The sequence below is a fragment of the Lissotriton vulgaris genome, chromosome 12 (genome assembly GCF_964263255.1).
Source record: "Lissotriton vulgaris chromosome 12, aLisVul1.2, whole genome shotgun sequence".
Classification (NCBI taxonomy): domain Eukaryota; kingdom Metazoa; phylum Chordata; class Amphibia; order Caudata; family Salamandridae; genus Lissotriton; species Lissotriton vulgaris.
This window is the reverse complement of record NC_141700.1, coordinates 242,695,735-242,712,692: the sequence shown is the minus strand read 5'-3', so window position 1 is coordinate 242,712,692 and position 16,958 is coordinate 242,695,735. Positions and strand designations below refer to the sequence as shown.

The 16,958-nt window shown below is 47.1% G+C and overlaps 1 protein-coding gene across 1 annotated transcript in view; it reads left to right on the top strand.

The window, feature by feature from the left end:
- LOC147673861 (uncharacterized) overlaps positions 1-16,958 on the top strand; it is a 1,240,526-nt gene that overhangs the window by 1,190,374 nt on the left and 33,194 nt on the right. The gene's annotated exons all lie outside the window — the stretch shown is intronic.

Sequence of the window (16,958 nt, the reverse complement as noted above, 5' to 3'; positions counted from 1 at the left end):
ATTTTAATTAATAAAAAACAATTTTAGCACATAGGAAAAGGGGAAAGGTGAACACAAGGCAAAGAATGAAGAGGAGAAAGCATTAAAACAGGAGATAAGAACAGGTTTGGGAAACTAAGAATGGCCTTTGGTAATGTGTCTCATCTCATCTTGCTCAAGATTGGCAATATTGGGTCCTGGAGGAACAGACTTGTTGGCTAGTATTACTCCTCATATATTGGACTTTTCAAGTCTTTTCAGCTAATGGCAGATCAGGGATTCAGGCTCATACCTCTGAAGACCCTCAGGGCTCAGTGCGTAGTCCAATGTTATCCAATATTTACCTCCACCCACTGGCAGACGTAGTGGAGAGTTGTGGTTTGACCATATTCTCTTAAGCAGGTGACACCCAAATTATTTTTTCTTTGTCATCTGCACAGAATCATGGACAGTCCAATCTTAACATGGGCTTGAGTCGAATCATCACTTGAATGAACAAGCTCAATGGGGATAAGACGTAGGTCAGGGTCCTGGGTAAGAATCCACAACTCTGGGGCCCACAACATTGATCTGAATCCCTAGGGGCTCTACCTAACCATAATAATAATACTAATAATAATAAAAACACGAAACCAAATATCAAGATTTGAGCCTGAGCACAACATTGCATTGCTGTGGAAGCCTCCCTGAATGTTTCTTGCTAGAAATTTCTAATTCCTCTCTGATTTACACATGATCCTCAAAATTGATGCTAAGTCAAATCCTTTATCTATTAATTAGTAGTTGTGATTATGGGGATTTCTATATCCACAATGTGAGAGGCGTTTCACCAACAACACCCTGAATGACAATGCTAGATTTGGTTTGGATTAGTGCAATTTTGCTTACCGTAGTCACACAGTTTATTTCCAGATAAGTTCATTTGTCTTTGAAATATACTTCTGCTTTGTCCTTTCCCTCTATGTTCTTTAAACGCCCTCCACTGTTTATGATGAGTCAGACTTGCTGCATACATATAATGTTTTCTAAATTTACCCTTAGCGATAACCACTAGATTAATTTTGTAATTGAAGTACTTGCATCTCAGAGGTCCCCATTTTTGGTGAGCTCAACATTCATGTTTGATAATTTGATTTTTAAAATTGCCCCCTCTTGGGTAGGAGATTTTAAGGCCCTGGATGTCCAGCTTATTAACTACGCTCCTACTCATGCGGCTTAGCTTTTGCTTAGCTTTTGCTTGATCCCTTCCTTATTCTCTATCCTAAAGGGCCTGCCGGCAGACCGTTCAATGCCTTCACCTTAGTCTGGTCACTTTGCTGTTCCTTTCTCCCTTCCTATTCCCTTGGTGCGTTATACACGGGAGGACTCGCCAGTCTCCTTTTCTATGGACTGGTCAAAACTTGAAATCCACTCTTGAGTCAAAACCCCCAGCGGTGAGCAACTTAGTGGAATCTGGTTCAACCACCATTGATAATTGGCTTCGGTCCTCACTTGACTCTTTAGCTCCTAATACCCGTGATGCATCACAGAACCCTTTCCCCAGCACCATGGTTTAATGATGCCTTGCGCAAAAACAAAAAGATCTGTAAATACTTAAAACAAGTCTGGCTAGGTACTACTGTGAAAAGGATAAATAAAAGTATAAGTTGGCTCTAGAAGACTATCATAGAAAATGCCACTCTACTAGAGCCTCTCTCTATTCTGGAAAAATAACCATGGCACAACAGTGCCCTAAAACCTTTTTTCAAGCAGTAAAAACGTGATCATACCCCACGAATATTGCTTCTGTTGTCTTCCTTTCGCAACTTCAATGTAAGGAGCTAGCTAGCTTTGTTTTTAGGTCTCGGACTAGGCAGCGCATGCGCTGTCTCGTCGAGAGATGCTGTATACAGTATTGTGGGGGAAGCTCCGCCCACTTTCCAATCTATGTTTTCATTGGCTTTAATTATAAATGCAGCATTTTCATTGGTTTTTAGGTTGTTAGTCCCTCCTTCTGACAGGCATGTTGTCACGTATATCCTTCCCCGGCTATTGGCCCCTTTACTTCAAAGCTATTTTTGCCCTGTGTTCCCCCCACCCCCTCCCGCAGTCCGTGACTTTTTGGCCCCCCCTCTCGCATCCCCCTCACTCCTGTTCGTGCCTTTCTGTACCTCCATCCTCCCATTTCCAATGCAATAGGACTCTCGTAAATACGAGTCCTATTGCATTAAGAAATGCGTGTTTGTTGTGGGATTGGCTGGTTGCTTGCACTCCTTTTCCATGTCGCGCTGCTGACAGCTTTTTTTCCTGACTCTATAACACATGCGCGATACTCACTTCCGCCTCTCTTCTCTCACCACTTACTCCCTTTGGTAGCCTGCCCTGCCCTCCTTCGCCCCCTCCCTCTCCCCGGTGCGAGCGCCGAGCTGTGTATTCCAGGCTGCTGCCTGTCGCCCATGCCCAGCCTCCCTCACACGAAGGATCTGCTTCACAGGCCTATGTGTGGGAGGGAGACAGCCTAGCTCTGAGCGGAAGCAACAATGTGCGATTGAAGTAGAAAAGGAAAGACACATTATTTTAATGTGAAGGCGTAAACTTGATTTTTCTGTCAAGCTAAAAACTAATAATACTAATGTAAATGAAAACAAAAAAAAAACATGTACTAATGTTTTTGAACAAGTGGCATCAGGCCAACATAGTTAATACATCTTACATCTGCTGAACAAAGAAATAAACATAAAGAAGGATATTCACGTTTTAAACAACAGTTATTTATTTTAGCGCTGGGATCTCTGAGCAACCGACTTTCAAAATGCAGTTGAGTTGCACAATGACCTGCGCATGTGCAAACTATCCCTGCTGAAATTCATCCTTCCTCATTCCTTCCCTCGTGCCCCTTCCTTGCTCTCTGCTGTTACCCCATTTTCCTTTGCTTCTGCCTCCTGAGCACTAAGAGGTGGCTTTAGGGTGGAGTAAAGTGCTACACAAAAAAAAGAAACTTAATGTACATTAATTTTGTATAACCTGAAAACCTTTCTCAGTTTAATCATTTTACTATTCAACATAGCTGTAGGGATATTCATCTTCTCTTGACTCAGGAAATTGAAATGGATTAAAAAAATTGGGTCTCAAAAGTCGGAACTTAAACGTGTATGCTTGTATGAATGCAGTGGTATTTGCAGACCGTGAACTTCAGTTGACAGCAATGGAGCATTGAACAGGAGGCATAGCCCTCGGGGACACCCAATTATTGTGGGAAGGTTGTGAGTATACCGTCAGTTCACGGGTAGGGCTCCTTCAAGAAGTGTGTATTCATCGTTTTTCCGGACCTTGGAAGAATTGCTGCTGATCAGCTGTGGATATGTGCCAGATCCGAGGAACATGAACTGAGAAGGCTTGCTTTGTGTTTTTTTTTTTATTATTCTCATTGCAATGTTTTGTCTCCAGTCTGATGTTATCCTATCTCCAAGTCTAGGGTTGTCTCCCAGGCAGGACTGTGTTTTCGACTAATTTGTTTGGCAGATAAGCTGGGGGCTTGCTGTTGAGGGCTCAATAAGTAACACAGTATTGAAGATGAGCCAAGCTACAATGAGGAGCCATTGTAGGCTGTTGAACATGGGGGATGATGTGGTTGAATTTCATTTCTTCAAACCCTTGAAAAGCTCGCTGCTGCATGTAGGATACCTCCTGGGGCTCTAGGGTTGTATCATGCAGATTACTGAGCAGGGTGTTGCCTCCATCCAGATGGGTGTGAGCTAAGGCTTGTATAGTTGTTCTAAAGTCATCTTCCCGGAGTAACCTTTAAGAGGGATAACTGGAACCAAGCTGTTTTGTTTTGTTTGCAATATGTTACACTGTGTTCCATGCAATTTTATGGTAACTGTACTGTAGTTGCATTGATCTAGTGCTTCATGCCCTTAAGAAGCACATTAGCGGATGGGTAGCATGCTATTTGGTACGCGTATAAATGACGGTGTGTCTGTCATGGGCCTTATATTAGTTGATGGTGTGAGTGATGATTATAATTGTTCTCCTATTGTGGTTTAATCACAGTGCCTTGGAATTAAGTGTAGTGAACATAGTGAAAGGTAGGATGCCTAATCTTCCATAGGCTAGCTTATCAATGGAGGGAAGTGCATTAATGGAATGTGGCCTGCGTGGGAAGTGTTTTTATATCATGTTTGTGTGGTGGGGTCAGTTCATAAGTTGTCACTGTTAGAGTGTATCTGTGTATATGCATGAAGTGGGTAAAAAACAGTGAGAAAGAGCTGTGCGTGCTGTTGTGCCTGCCCTCGCTAGAGTGATTTGTCTCAGTTTGGAGTATGAGTTCTCGTTCTGCGTCATCATAACCTTTCTAGGAGTGGAAAATGGAAGCTTAATATTCTGTGGGATCATCCCAGGACAAGCCACATTTTCACTGCCTTCTAGAATTGCAGGTGGCTGTGGGTGTTTCTTATGTTTCTTGGGGAAGAATTCCAGTGATTTGTTGCTTTTAGAAAGAAGGAGGTTCAACTGAGGTGTGCTTTCACGTATGGGCGTACCTTGAGCTTGGGTTGCCAGTCTAGAATGGAGGATTCACCGCTTAGAATATCTTTGCAGCATTATTTGGCTAAGTGTCTGGACATTTCAGCAGCATCATAGCAGGCCCCCAGGTAGAGTTCAGTTACATAGTCAGCAAGGGAAAGTGACAGGGAAGTGTTTGCACGGAGCTTATTCAGGAAACCTTCTTGAAGAGTTTTCTCTTTGTAGAAGGTGCTTCTTGCAGATAGATAGATGGATGGATGGATGGATAGATAGATTTACTTATTAAACAATTACTTAAAATCAGTACAATGGAGCCCCACGTTCTTCAACAAGCGCAATATAAGTTTGAGTTCTAATAGGCGAGTACTAGAAAGCTATACTCCAAGAAATAGTTATCAAACAACATTTTAAAAACCCTCTGCATCCAAACCCTAAACTGCTACATTTGCCTTTGGTGTAAATACCAATTTTAAAGCCTTGGTAAAGTGCAATATTTTCAAAGTGAGATATTTTCTAGCCCTCGGCATCCAATACCTAAGATGCTAGCTTTACCTCTGGTGTAAATTCCAATGCTATGGCCTAGGTAAAGTGCAATAAGTTTAAAGTGCAATATTTGTAACAACAGTAGATTAAAATCACTGCCTTGGCGATAATATATGACCTTTCTCCGCTGCTGTTTGAGCCCCTGGCGGTGCAGGTTAGGTCGGGGAAGCCTTACACTGGGCTTGAGATCCCGGGAGAAATGCATTATATATCACTATGCGCGGATGACCTGCTGATGTTTCTGGCAGCCCCTGACGAGGACTCAATAGGAGCAACGCTCCTGTTGAAGGCGTTTAGTGCGGCATCAGGGCTGTGCGTGAACTGGGAGAAGACTATTTTGTTTCCGGCGCACCGAGCAATGGGAACCCCCGATGGATTGAAAGGAATACGGTGGGAGCCCTGCTGCATGCCGCATTTGGGATTTGGGAACTAACATTTATCATGAACAGGCGGACCTGCTGGAGGGTAATGTGTATAGAGCAGTGTGAGGGATCAGAGGGAGCATGGTGTTCTGGAGTACACTGCCGCTCTCAGTGGCAGGAAGGGTAGCTCTTCTGAAGATGGTGGCCCTGCCGAGATTGCTGTATTATTTCAGGACACTGCCAATCTGGATACCAGTTCGGATGTTTTGGATGATCAGAACTATGGTGGGGGGTTTCTATGGGGGAGCGGCAGGAGGCGGGTGGCCTTGGCCACGATGATGAGACCTAGAGCCGAAGGGGGTTGGAAATTTCCGGACTTCGAACTGTACTACTTGGCGGGGCAGCTGCAATGGCTCTTGCAGGCAGCTGCTTTGGAGTTCAGAGGGCCGATGGTTTCCACGACACGTTCTGTCTTTTATAATTCTGGGCCCGCGGTTGCGGGCCGACTCGCTGACATCTGAGGAGAAAGTGCTGAGAGTGTGTTGGAATAGAAGCAGGAGTAGGGGAGGCGGTGCCCGCCCATATGCACCAGAGATACCCCTTGGGATGTGCACGGCCTTCCCGCACAGAGGTGAATGGTCAGCACTGGCAGAATGGGAAGAACCGGGGTTGCAGATGGTCGGTGACCTGTGTGAGGAGGGAGCTCTCTTACGGTATCAGAGACTGCAGGACAGATACGGTTTACCTAGGGGTGACTTCTTGCTGCATACCGCCTTGGTCTCTGCGATTCAGAAATACTGGGGGGGAAGGGCTGTTAGAGCCGCAAACATCTCTGACATGCCAATATGTAGTAATGGTGGCGGGGACGGTGAAGGCAATAAAGTGTCTATATAGGCGAATGACTGAAGAGGGGCTTCAACCGTTGACTCAGCTGCAAGGAAAATGGGAGGGGGACCTGGGCAAAGATATACCTGCAACGACATGGGCTAAATTAGTCGAAATATGGAGCGATGGAAGGTGAAATTCACAACCTGGGCGGCGAGCGAGAGTATGGTCAGGTTCCAACAGGCTAGAAGAGCGAATAATGAGAAGGCGATTGAAACTGCACAGGCATGAGAAGCCCTAGTGGCGCGACTGACGGCGCCAGAACCGGACTCGGACTCTGATTCCGTTGAGGCTTCCTCAGTGATTGTTGGAGCAGGCAGTGCATAGACAAGTTGGGGGTGGGGGTTGGGAAAAGGAAGTGAGATTGAACATAGCAGGAACTGGGTAGCAACCCAAATGCAATAAGATACTGGCACACCCTGGCGTGATAGAGTAGGAGGAAGATCCTGCCTTAATATACTTAGAGCACACCGGTGGGAGGGAATGAACGGGAGGTGGGAGGGAGAGGCAAAAGACTGTGGGAGCACCTAGTTGGGCTTCCAGTTTATTGTGAGCTGCATTGGATACATACACTGGCGTAGATACTGATGTAAGGAGAGGAGGTTGGGAAGAACATTGTGAACTGAGCAAACTGACTTTATGCAATGTATCCAGTAACTGGGTTCAGTTGATAAAGTGCCTTGTATGGGGGGTTATGTTTGTGTTGAAAAATCAATAAAATACTTTTTTTTTTTTAATGAGGCAGGTGATTCTTTTTAATGTAACTAAAGCGTCGAGTGGTAGCGCACTGCCATTTACAGACCACGCGTTTTCCATTGAAAAGAGCACTAAATTTGCTCACATCCAATTTTACTAATAAAATGCTATTTCACACAAATGATATTGTGTTTCAGTGAATATTTATCATTTGTGAATCACAAAGAAAAGCGTTGTCATTTGTTTTCATCCCATTCAAAACTTTGCTTCCACCGCACTTCAGAACTACCCAAAACCGTGCTTAACTTGTGCAGTCATTTACAGGTATTTAAATGTTGCTGTGTGTTACTAAAAATTACATCCTACAGCCTTTCCTTTCACACTACTTGTACCCCAGCACAATTGCCACATAATTAACTTTACTTTTCTTTATCTGATTGCAAAGTGAGAGGAGTTTGTAAACACAAATCCCCAAGTTATAAATAGTACCAATTTGTCAGAAGATATTGTCAGACATTTGACATCTGTCTTTGAAGTGCAGCAACTGTGACAAGATGAATACATAATTTAAAGGCATCTTTATTTATTGCTTGTCGGGCGGTCTTCTGACCGCCACAACAGTGGACGGCGGCCCGACGGCCAAGGTATCATAATCAGGCCCTTACTGTGGAATATAATAAACCTACATTATTCCTCACAAGCTGCAATTGATGTAATCATCCTTAATATTCTGGCCGATTACTGTATATTTTTAAAAAGTGTTCTTAAACAGAACACACATTCTTAGGAATATTGATAATATTAACCTAAGTTTGTAATTTGAAGAGGTAAGAAAAGAACATTATCACTAAGCAAGTGGGAAACAAAAAAAAAGGGAGATTTAATATTTTTCAAAGATTTCCTTCAAGATATAAAATGTTGGTTCTGTTCAATAAAGCGGAGTGCACAAGGCATTGTGAGAAAATATCTGATTGAAAAATGTTGGAGACGTTAACCTATTCTTAGCCCAGTTGACTGGCTGGTGACTCCTCTTTAACTTACAATCTCACACAGAATGGGTGAGCCCTCTATGGCAATGCGTACTCAGTGTGCAAGAGATACTTCCATTAATCACAACGTATATGACATTAACTGCCTAAGGCTTGAAGGGCTGTAAATAAGGGTGTTATTCTTATCCATACATAGTGGTGCCATTTGTATCATTTTCAGAAAGGTGACAGGTTGAGTGCACCTGGATCAGTTTAATACTGTGAATGAAATTACACATTTAGTTCAGTGGTGAATGCTTAGCTCATCAAGCTACCTTCTTGTCATATCGCATATGCTAAAGGTAAGAAAAATATTAGTATCTTTTCAGCATCCTTTACAATGTTTTTGTGTAGCAGTTTATTCCCTCTACATGTGATAAAACCCCCCATAAGGAAAGTGGCTACTTATATGGCACTAATTTGTACAAGACAGTGACCGCGGTACTGTTCCTTGTACTCTGTGCAATTCGTGGACATAAACCATTACTGTAAATAAACATTCTTACAGCTGTTCAGTGGGTCCAAGAAACTCCCCACATGGATCTCATTTGTAAAAAAGTTGCATGCGCACATGTGGATGAGTTCCATGCTCTGAAAGTTTAACTACAAGTACCCCAGTCACAAGCAGGTCATCACCATAATCCTTCACAGGCCATGTGCTCAGCGGAAAGCCAGGTTACAATCACACTCACTATGACATGTGGAAATTCACACTTAGACATACATGTGAGGTAGCATGTCTTAATTTCCTTAGTTGCTGGTACGGGTACATACTCCCTCCCTGGCTTGTAGTAACTACTCAAAAAACCTGCACCGAAGGGTTGGTTGTCCACTAAATAGTGAGATGGCAGAAGTACATGTGACCAGTTTGTAAGGCCAGTCTCTGCGAAGTCCATTGGAGCCCCAGTCTAGATTATTTTATGCACAAGATTTCTTTCCATCAAGTAAGAGGCTTTTGTCAATGGCTGAATCAAAATCATGAGCACCTTCTATCCCTTAGATAATGGATTCCACCCAATTCTCTGAAATAGCCCTTCTATGTTGGTATCCATAAAGTTGTGATTCAGAATGTTCTGCACACTTAGAGGGCCCATTAGGTTGGCGGGCGGATTGCCCCGCCAGACTGGCGGTAGCCACCGCCGGCCTGGCGGGGGCAATCCACCCGCCATCCTCACCTAAATGACCCCCTGCCATATTAGGGTGGCGGGGGGACCGGGGCGGACGGAAAGACCGTCCGCCGCCTTTCCGCCCCGGTCGCCTTGCGACCGGGGCAAAAAAGGTCCAATATGGTGGCAGTGTCTAAAAGACACCGCCAGCCATATTAACATGGGCTTTTTCAGATGCCTTTCCGTAGCCGCGATGCCGCCACGGAAAGGCATGCGGTCTTAGAGTGAAGGAGAGGTGGGGGGTGCACCGCGCGGTGCCTGCCGCTTTGTTTATGCAAATGCATACGTGCATTTTTAGCATTGTGGCGGGCGGTGCTGAGAGCACCGCCCGCCACAATGCTAAAAATGCAGGATGCGCCAGCCACAGTGGTGGGCGCATCCTAATACCCCCCACGGGACCCCCGCCCTTATGGCGGGCGGTCCTAATAACCGATAGGATGGCGGGCGGACTAAGTCCGCCCTTCATCCTAATGATCCCCTTACTGTCTAGACAGGAATCAGTTGGTCAGGGTTATCGCTCCAGGTAGAATACGTCACTTGCAATGAGAGCCTCAGTCTCACTACTTCCATAATATTGTGATCTCTTGACTGCAAGGCACCTGAGTAGAAAGAGCATCACTGTCTCACAAAGATTCATTGGATTTTGTATATGTGCCCCAGAAGCAAAGACAAATCAAGTGAAAAGAAAAAGGTTTTGTTCTAATGGAAAAATTCAGAATAGGGTGACGCGCAGGCAACAGCTAAAAGAAACTACACTGTTTTTCAACTCAGGGCAGTACTTTACACCTGCGAAGGGAACTAGAATCCTACACCTTGTATTTTGCAAATATTGAATCCCCTTTTGAATCTCATAAAAGAGGCACAACAGTATGGTGAGGTCTCCAACGACAGAAAATATTCAAGCTGATATCATAACCAATTCCAACACAACTTTTTTTATATCAGGGACATTAAATGTGTGACACTGTGTGTCATGCTTATTGCACCCAGCTAGGCACTTCCTTTGAGCAGTGTGCCTCCTAGGTTTAAGAATCTTGTGTAGCTCTCACCAGCTTTTTATACCTATAACCCATGGCACATCTCAAACTTTGGCTAAAAAACATATTTTCCTTACATTTCTGTGATGAAAAGTTCTGGAACCTGCAGGGAGGCACAAACTTCCTATCACTCAGCATTCTTCTAAGTCTCCCAATAACAATGGTACCTTACCTGTGTGGGTAGGCATAGTGCCTGTGACAGGAAAGGGCCCAAAACGCAACATGGATACATCACACTTTGCCACAGGAAACTGACAGTTTTTTGCAAAGTGGGTAGCTGTAGTTTTTGGGCCCGAGGTCAGCTGGCACATAGGGAAACCTGGCAATCCTGTACTTTTTTGGAAGCTAGACACCTGGGAAATCCAAAGTGGGGTGTCTGACATCGCTCTTGTCAGGTTTCTTACCGAGAATCCCTTGCAAACCTCAAACTTTAACTAAACACACACATTTTCCTCATGTTTCTATGATGGAAAGTTCTTCCAACTAGCATTATCCCAAGTCTCCCAATAAAAATGGTACCAACATGTTTGGGTAGGCCTAGTGCCTGCGACAAGAAATGTCCCAGAATGCAACCTGGACACATCACATTTTTTCCACAGCATACTGACCCTATTTTTGCAATGTCAGGAGTTGTGGATTTTGCGCTCCTGCTGAGAAGGCACCTAGGGAAACTTGGCAAACCTACACATTTTTTTAAGCTAGACACCTAGGGGAATGCATGGTGGGGTAACTTGCATGGCTCTCACCAGGTTAGCTCACCCAGAAGCCCTTGTAAACCTCAAACCTTGACTAAAAACACAGATTTTCCTCACATTTCTGTGATGGAAAGTTCTGGAATCTGTGGGAGCCACAAATTTCCTACCACGTAACATTTCCCCAAGTCTGACGACAAAAATGTTACCTCACATATGTGGGTAGGCCTAATGCCTGTAGTAGGGAAGGCCCAAAGTGCAATATGGACACATTACATTTTTCCACTGAAAAATGATGCTTTTTTTTGCAATGTGGGTAGCTGTGGACTTTTGGCCCTGGCTCAGCTGGCACCAAGGCAGGACCTAGCCTGGCAGTTCGGGCTGGACTGTTCCCATTGGGCGCAGGGTCAAGAGTGATTTGCATATGGGTGGGTCCAAACTGGAATGGCATGGTGAACAAAAAATGTATGGATTTAGGCCCAGATCTCTGTACTGAGGTGAATGTATGACATTGTTCTGCATTCTGTCCATCAATTGTTCTTTTTACATTTGTCACCCCAAGTGGAGCGGGTATGCCCAGACTTGGGTCCGGTGCTTTCCATGCTAATGGAGTCAAGCTATCCTGGCTGATGAGGGCTGAAAGCCCGAAACCGGTCCTATGATGCTTGTTTCCAGTCCATGGTGGACCTGACCTGGCCTGGCAGTTTGGGCTTGACTGTTCCCATTGGGCGCAGGGTCAGGACTGATTTGCATATGGCTGGGTCCAAACTGAAATAGCATGGTGATTTAAAAAACTACGGATTTAGGCCCAGATCTCAGTACTGGCTGTACTGGGGTGAATGTACGACATTGTTCTGCATTCTGTCCATCAATTGTTCTTTTTGCATCAGTGAATGTATGGTTGAGTGACTAGGTTGTGTGAGTGTCTGTATTAGTCTGTCAGTTGGTTTCTAAGTGGCTGTATGGATTGGTGAGTGGGTATGTGAGCGGCTGTATGGGTGATTCATTGGGTATCTGAATACTTGTATGGGTGTATGAATGTCTGCGAGGGGGTGTGGCTGCCTGCATGGATAAGAGAGTGGGTGAGTCAGTGGCGGTATGGGTTAGTGGGTGCATCTGTGAAGGGCTGAATAGATAAGTGAGTGCATGTATGGCTATGTCAGTGAGTGAATTAATCTGTCAGTGCGTGAGTTCGGACTGGACTGTTCCCATGGGGCACAGGGTCAGAGCTGATTTACATATCGCCATTGTCTAACCCGGGGTGGTGTGGAGTGCAAAATAACGATGGATTTGGGCCCAGATCTTCGGACTGGGGTGAGTGTGTGACATTGATCCACATTCGGTCCATCACCTGTTGTGTTTGCATATTCCGCCCTAAGTGCGCTGGGGATGCCCAGACGTGGGTCCCAGGCACTCCACACCACTGGAGTCAAGCTAGCTGGGCTGATGAGAGGTGTTACCTCGAAACCGGTCCGGTCCTCGGATGCTTGATTCCGTTCTGGGAAGGACATGGCTTTTGTAGTTCGGACTGGACTGTTCCCATGGGGCACAGGGTCAGAGCTGATTTGCATATCGCCATTGTCTAACCCGGGGTGGTGTGGAGTGCAAAATAACGATGGATTTGGGCCCAGATCTTCGGACTGGGGTGAGTGTGTGACATTGATCCACATTCGGTCCATCACCTGTTGTGTTTGCATATTCCGCCCTAAGTGCGCTGGGGATGCCCAGACGTGGGTCCCAGGCACTCCACACCACTGGAGTCAAGCTAGCTGGGCTGATGAGAGGTGTTACCTCGAAACCGGTCCGGTCCTCGGATGCTTGATTCCGTTCTGGGAAGGACATGGCTTTTGTAGTTCGGACTGGACTGTTCCCATGGGGCACAGGGTCAGAGCTGATTTGCATATCGCCATTGTCTAACCCGGGGTGGTGTGGAGTGCAAAATAACGATGGATTTGGGCCCAGATCTTCGGACTGGGGTGAGTGTGTGACATTGATCCACATTCGGTCCATCACCTGTTGTGTTTGCATATTCCGCCCTAAGTGCGCTGGGGATGCCCAGACGTGGGTCCCAGGCACTCCACACCACTGGAGTCAAGCTAGCTGGGCTGATGAGAGGTGTTACCTCGAAACCGGTCCGGTCCTCGGATGCTTGATTCCGTTCTGGGAAGGACATGGCTTTTGTAGTTCGGACTGGACTGTTCCCATGGGGCACAGGGTCAGAGCTGATTTGCATATCGCCATTGTCTAACCCGGGGTGGTGTGGAGTGCAAAATAACGATGGATTTGGGCCCAGATCTTCGGACTGGGGTGAGTGTGTGACATTGATCCACATTCGGTCCATCACCTGTTGTGTTTGCATATTCCGCCCTAAGTGCGCTGGGGATGCCCAGACGTGGGTCCCAGGCACTCCACACCACTGGAGTCAAGCTAGCTGGGCTGATGAGAGGTGTTACCTCGAAACCGGTCCGGTCCTCGGATGCTTGATTCCGTTCTGGGAAGGACATGGCTTTTGTAGTTCGGACTGGACTGTTCCCATGGGGCACAGGGTCAGAGCTGATTTGCATATCGCCATTGTCTAACCCGGGGTGGTGTGGAGTGCAAAATAACGATGGATTTGGGCCCAGATCTTCGGACTGGGGTGAGTGTGTGACATTGATCCACATTCGGTCCATCACCTGTTGTGTTTGCATATTCCGCCCTAAGTGCGCTGGGGATGCCCAGACGTGGGTCCCAGGCACTCCACACCACTGGAGTCAAGCTATCTGGGCTGATGAGAGGTGTTACCTCGAAACCGGTCCGGTCCTCGGATGCTTGATTCCGTTCTGGGAAGGACATGGCTTTTGTAGTTCGGACTGGACTGTTCCCATGGGGCACAGGGTCAGAGCTGATTTGCATATCGCCATTGTCTAACCCGGGGTGGTGTGGAGTGCAAAATAACGATGGATTTGGGCCCAGATCTTCGGACTGGGGTGAGTGTGTGACATTGATCCACATTCGGTCCATCACCTGTTGTGTTTGCATATTCCGCCCTAAGTGCGCTGGGGATGCCCAGACGTGGGTCCCAGGCACTCCACACCACTGGAGTCAAGCTAGCTGGGCTGATGAGAGGTGTTACCTCGAAACCGGTCCGGTCCTCGGATGCTTGATTCCGTTCTGGGAAGGACATGGCTTTTGTAGTTCAGACTGGACTGTTCCCATGGGGCACAGGGTCAGAGCTGATTTGCATATCGCCATTGTCTAACCCGGGGTGGTGTGGAGTGCAAAATAACGATGGATTTGGGCCCAGATCTTCGGACTGGGGTGAGTGTGTGACATTGATCCACATTCGGTCCATCACCTGTTGTGTTTGCATATTCCGCCCTAAGTGCGCTGGGGATGCCCAGACGTGGGTCCCAGGCACTCCACACCACTGGAGTCAAGCTAGCTGGGCTGATGAGAGGTGTTACCTCGAAACCGGTCCGGTCCTCGGATGCTTGATTCCGTTCTGGGAAGGACATGGCTTTTGTAGTTCGGACTGGACTGTTCCCATGGGGCACAGGGTCAGAGCTGATTTGCATATCGCCATTGTCTAACCCGGGGTGGTGTGGAGTGCAAAATAACGATGGATTTGGGCCCAGATCTTCGGACTGGGGTGAGTGTGTGACATTGATCCACATTCGGTCCATCACCTGTTGTGTTTGCATATTCCGCCCTAAGTGCGCTGGGGATGCCCAGACGTGGGTCCCAGGCACTCCACACCACTGGAGTCAAGCTAGCTGGGCTGATGAGAGGTGTTACCTCGAAACCGGTCCGGTCCTCGGATGCTTGATTCCGTTCTGGGAAGGACATGGCTTTTGTAGTTCGGACTGGACTGTTCCCATGGGGCACAGGGTCAGAGCTGATTTGCATATCGCCATTGTCTAACCCGGGGTGGTGTGGAGTGCAAAATAACGATGGATTTGGGCCCAGATCTTCGGACTGGGGTGAGTGTGTGACATTGATCCACATTCGGTCCATCACCTGTTGTGTTTGCATATTCCGCCCTAAGTGCGCTGGGGATGCCCAGACGTGGGTCCCAGGCACTCCACACCACTGGAGTCAAGCTAGCTGGGCTGATGAGAGGTGTTACCTCGAAACCGGTCCGGTCCTCGGATGCTTGATTCCGTTCTGGGAAGGACATGGCTTTTGTAGTTCGGACTGGACTGTTCCCATGGGGCACAGGGTCAGAGCTGATTTGCATATCGCCATTGTCTAACCCGGGGTGGTGTGGAGTGCAAAATAACGATGGATTTGGGCCCAGATCTTCGGACTGGGGTGAGTGTGTGACATTGATCCACATTCGGTCCATCACCTGTTGTGTTTGCATAGTGCGTGAGTAACGGCATATATGAAAGGCAGTAGAGGTGAGTATTGGAGTATATGAGTGACTGTATGTGAGTGATTGTGAGAGTGGCTGTATGGGTGAGTGTGTGACAGTCACTGACAGTATAGGTGAGTGAGTATTTGTTAGTATCTGTATGAATAAGTGAGTAGGTGTGTGTATAACTGTATAGTTGAGTAAGTGGCTGTGTGATTGACTCTATGGATGAGTGAGCTGCCATGTGAGTAGCTCTATGGTTGACTGACAGTGTGAGTGGCTGTATGGGTGTGTGAGTGGATATATCAGTGGCTGTATTAGTGAGTCTGTTGCTGTATGAGTGACTGTAAGGGTGACTGAGTGGATGTGTGTGTAGACCTATGATTTAGTGAGTGGGTGTGTAAGTACTGTTATGTATTTTACACTGGTTTTGATAATAGTAGCATAGATGTTGTAGTGGGTGTATGAAAGTATATATTGGGGTTTGAGTTGCTGGGTCAGAGATTCTGTGGATAATGTCATCAGTGATGTCATTTGAGATGCCATCAGATTGCTGAGACCTGCTTGGAGGCCACGCCCCCTTTCTCCACCACTCTGCAAACGTGCCTGGTGCACTACTAGTAGGGGGATGAAGTCTCCATGGCTATTGAGGGTACTTAGAGGCCAAATACCCATCCTGTTACCTCCAGCAAGACTCAAACAGGTAGATTTAGATTGCTGAGAGGTTGTCGGAGGCCACGCTTCGTTTCACCACCACTCTGCAAATGCGACTCCTGCGACTCCTGGCACACTACTCGATGTGGAAAGAAGTCCACTTTAGTCCTGAGGCCCTGAGGAAGTAAGGGGACCTTACACCCCCACCAGCAGTGCTCCGAGAGGTGTGTTTGCAGAGTGGTGGAGAAAGGGGGCGTGGTCTCCGTCCACCTCTCAGCAAACCCAATATGTGGGGCTTCCTGGAGGTAACAGGAGTTCTTGTTGTCTCCTAAGGACCCTCAGATGCCAAGTGGACTTCTTCCTCCAACTAGGAGCGCATCATGAGGCACACTTGCTGAGTAGTGCAGAAAGGGGGCGGAGCCTCAGGTGAGTTGCCAACTTCTTTTTCTTTTCTGTTTTTTATATGTTAGGAAGGGAGCTGTGTGGTCCCCTTTCCATTGACAAATTTGGGCCCTGGTGACCCTATTCCCCGGGGCCTGACACTTAAAAAAAAAAATATATATAAAAAATGGGTGGGGGGCTGCGCAGCCCCCACTCCCGGGCCGGGTTCGGCCCCAGGGACCCCTTCCCCCGAGGTCTGTCCTTTATTTTTATTATTTTTTTATAACTTAAGGGAGGATGGCCGCATGGCCCCCCTCCCGGGCCATAATCAGTCCCAGGAGCACAATACCCTGGGGCCAGACCACTTCATTGGGGACCGCAGGGGGAGCCTGAAGGCCCCTGTAGTCCCTGCGGGGTTCCTCGCCTCCTGTAAGAGCCGGCATTGCTTTGAGACCCAGGGAGCTGCTAACACAACTCCCGGATCCCAAAGCAAAGTGTCTTTTTCCATGCTCCCTTCACAGCGGGCAGGGAAACAGATACTTGGCAGGAACGGTGCTCCCTGCAAGCCATAGCAAACTGCAATGTCTCAGAGTTGGCACCAAAAGAATATTGCTGGAGATGGCCCTGGTGGGTGGTGGTCCCCGGACCTATGCAGGGCTCCACGAGGGGGGCTGCGCAGCCCCCTCCTTTCTTTGT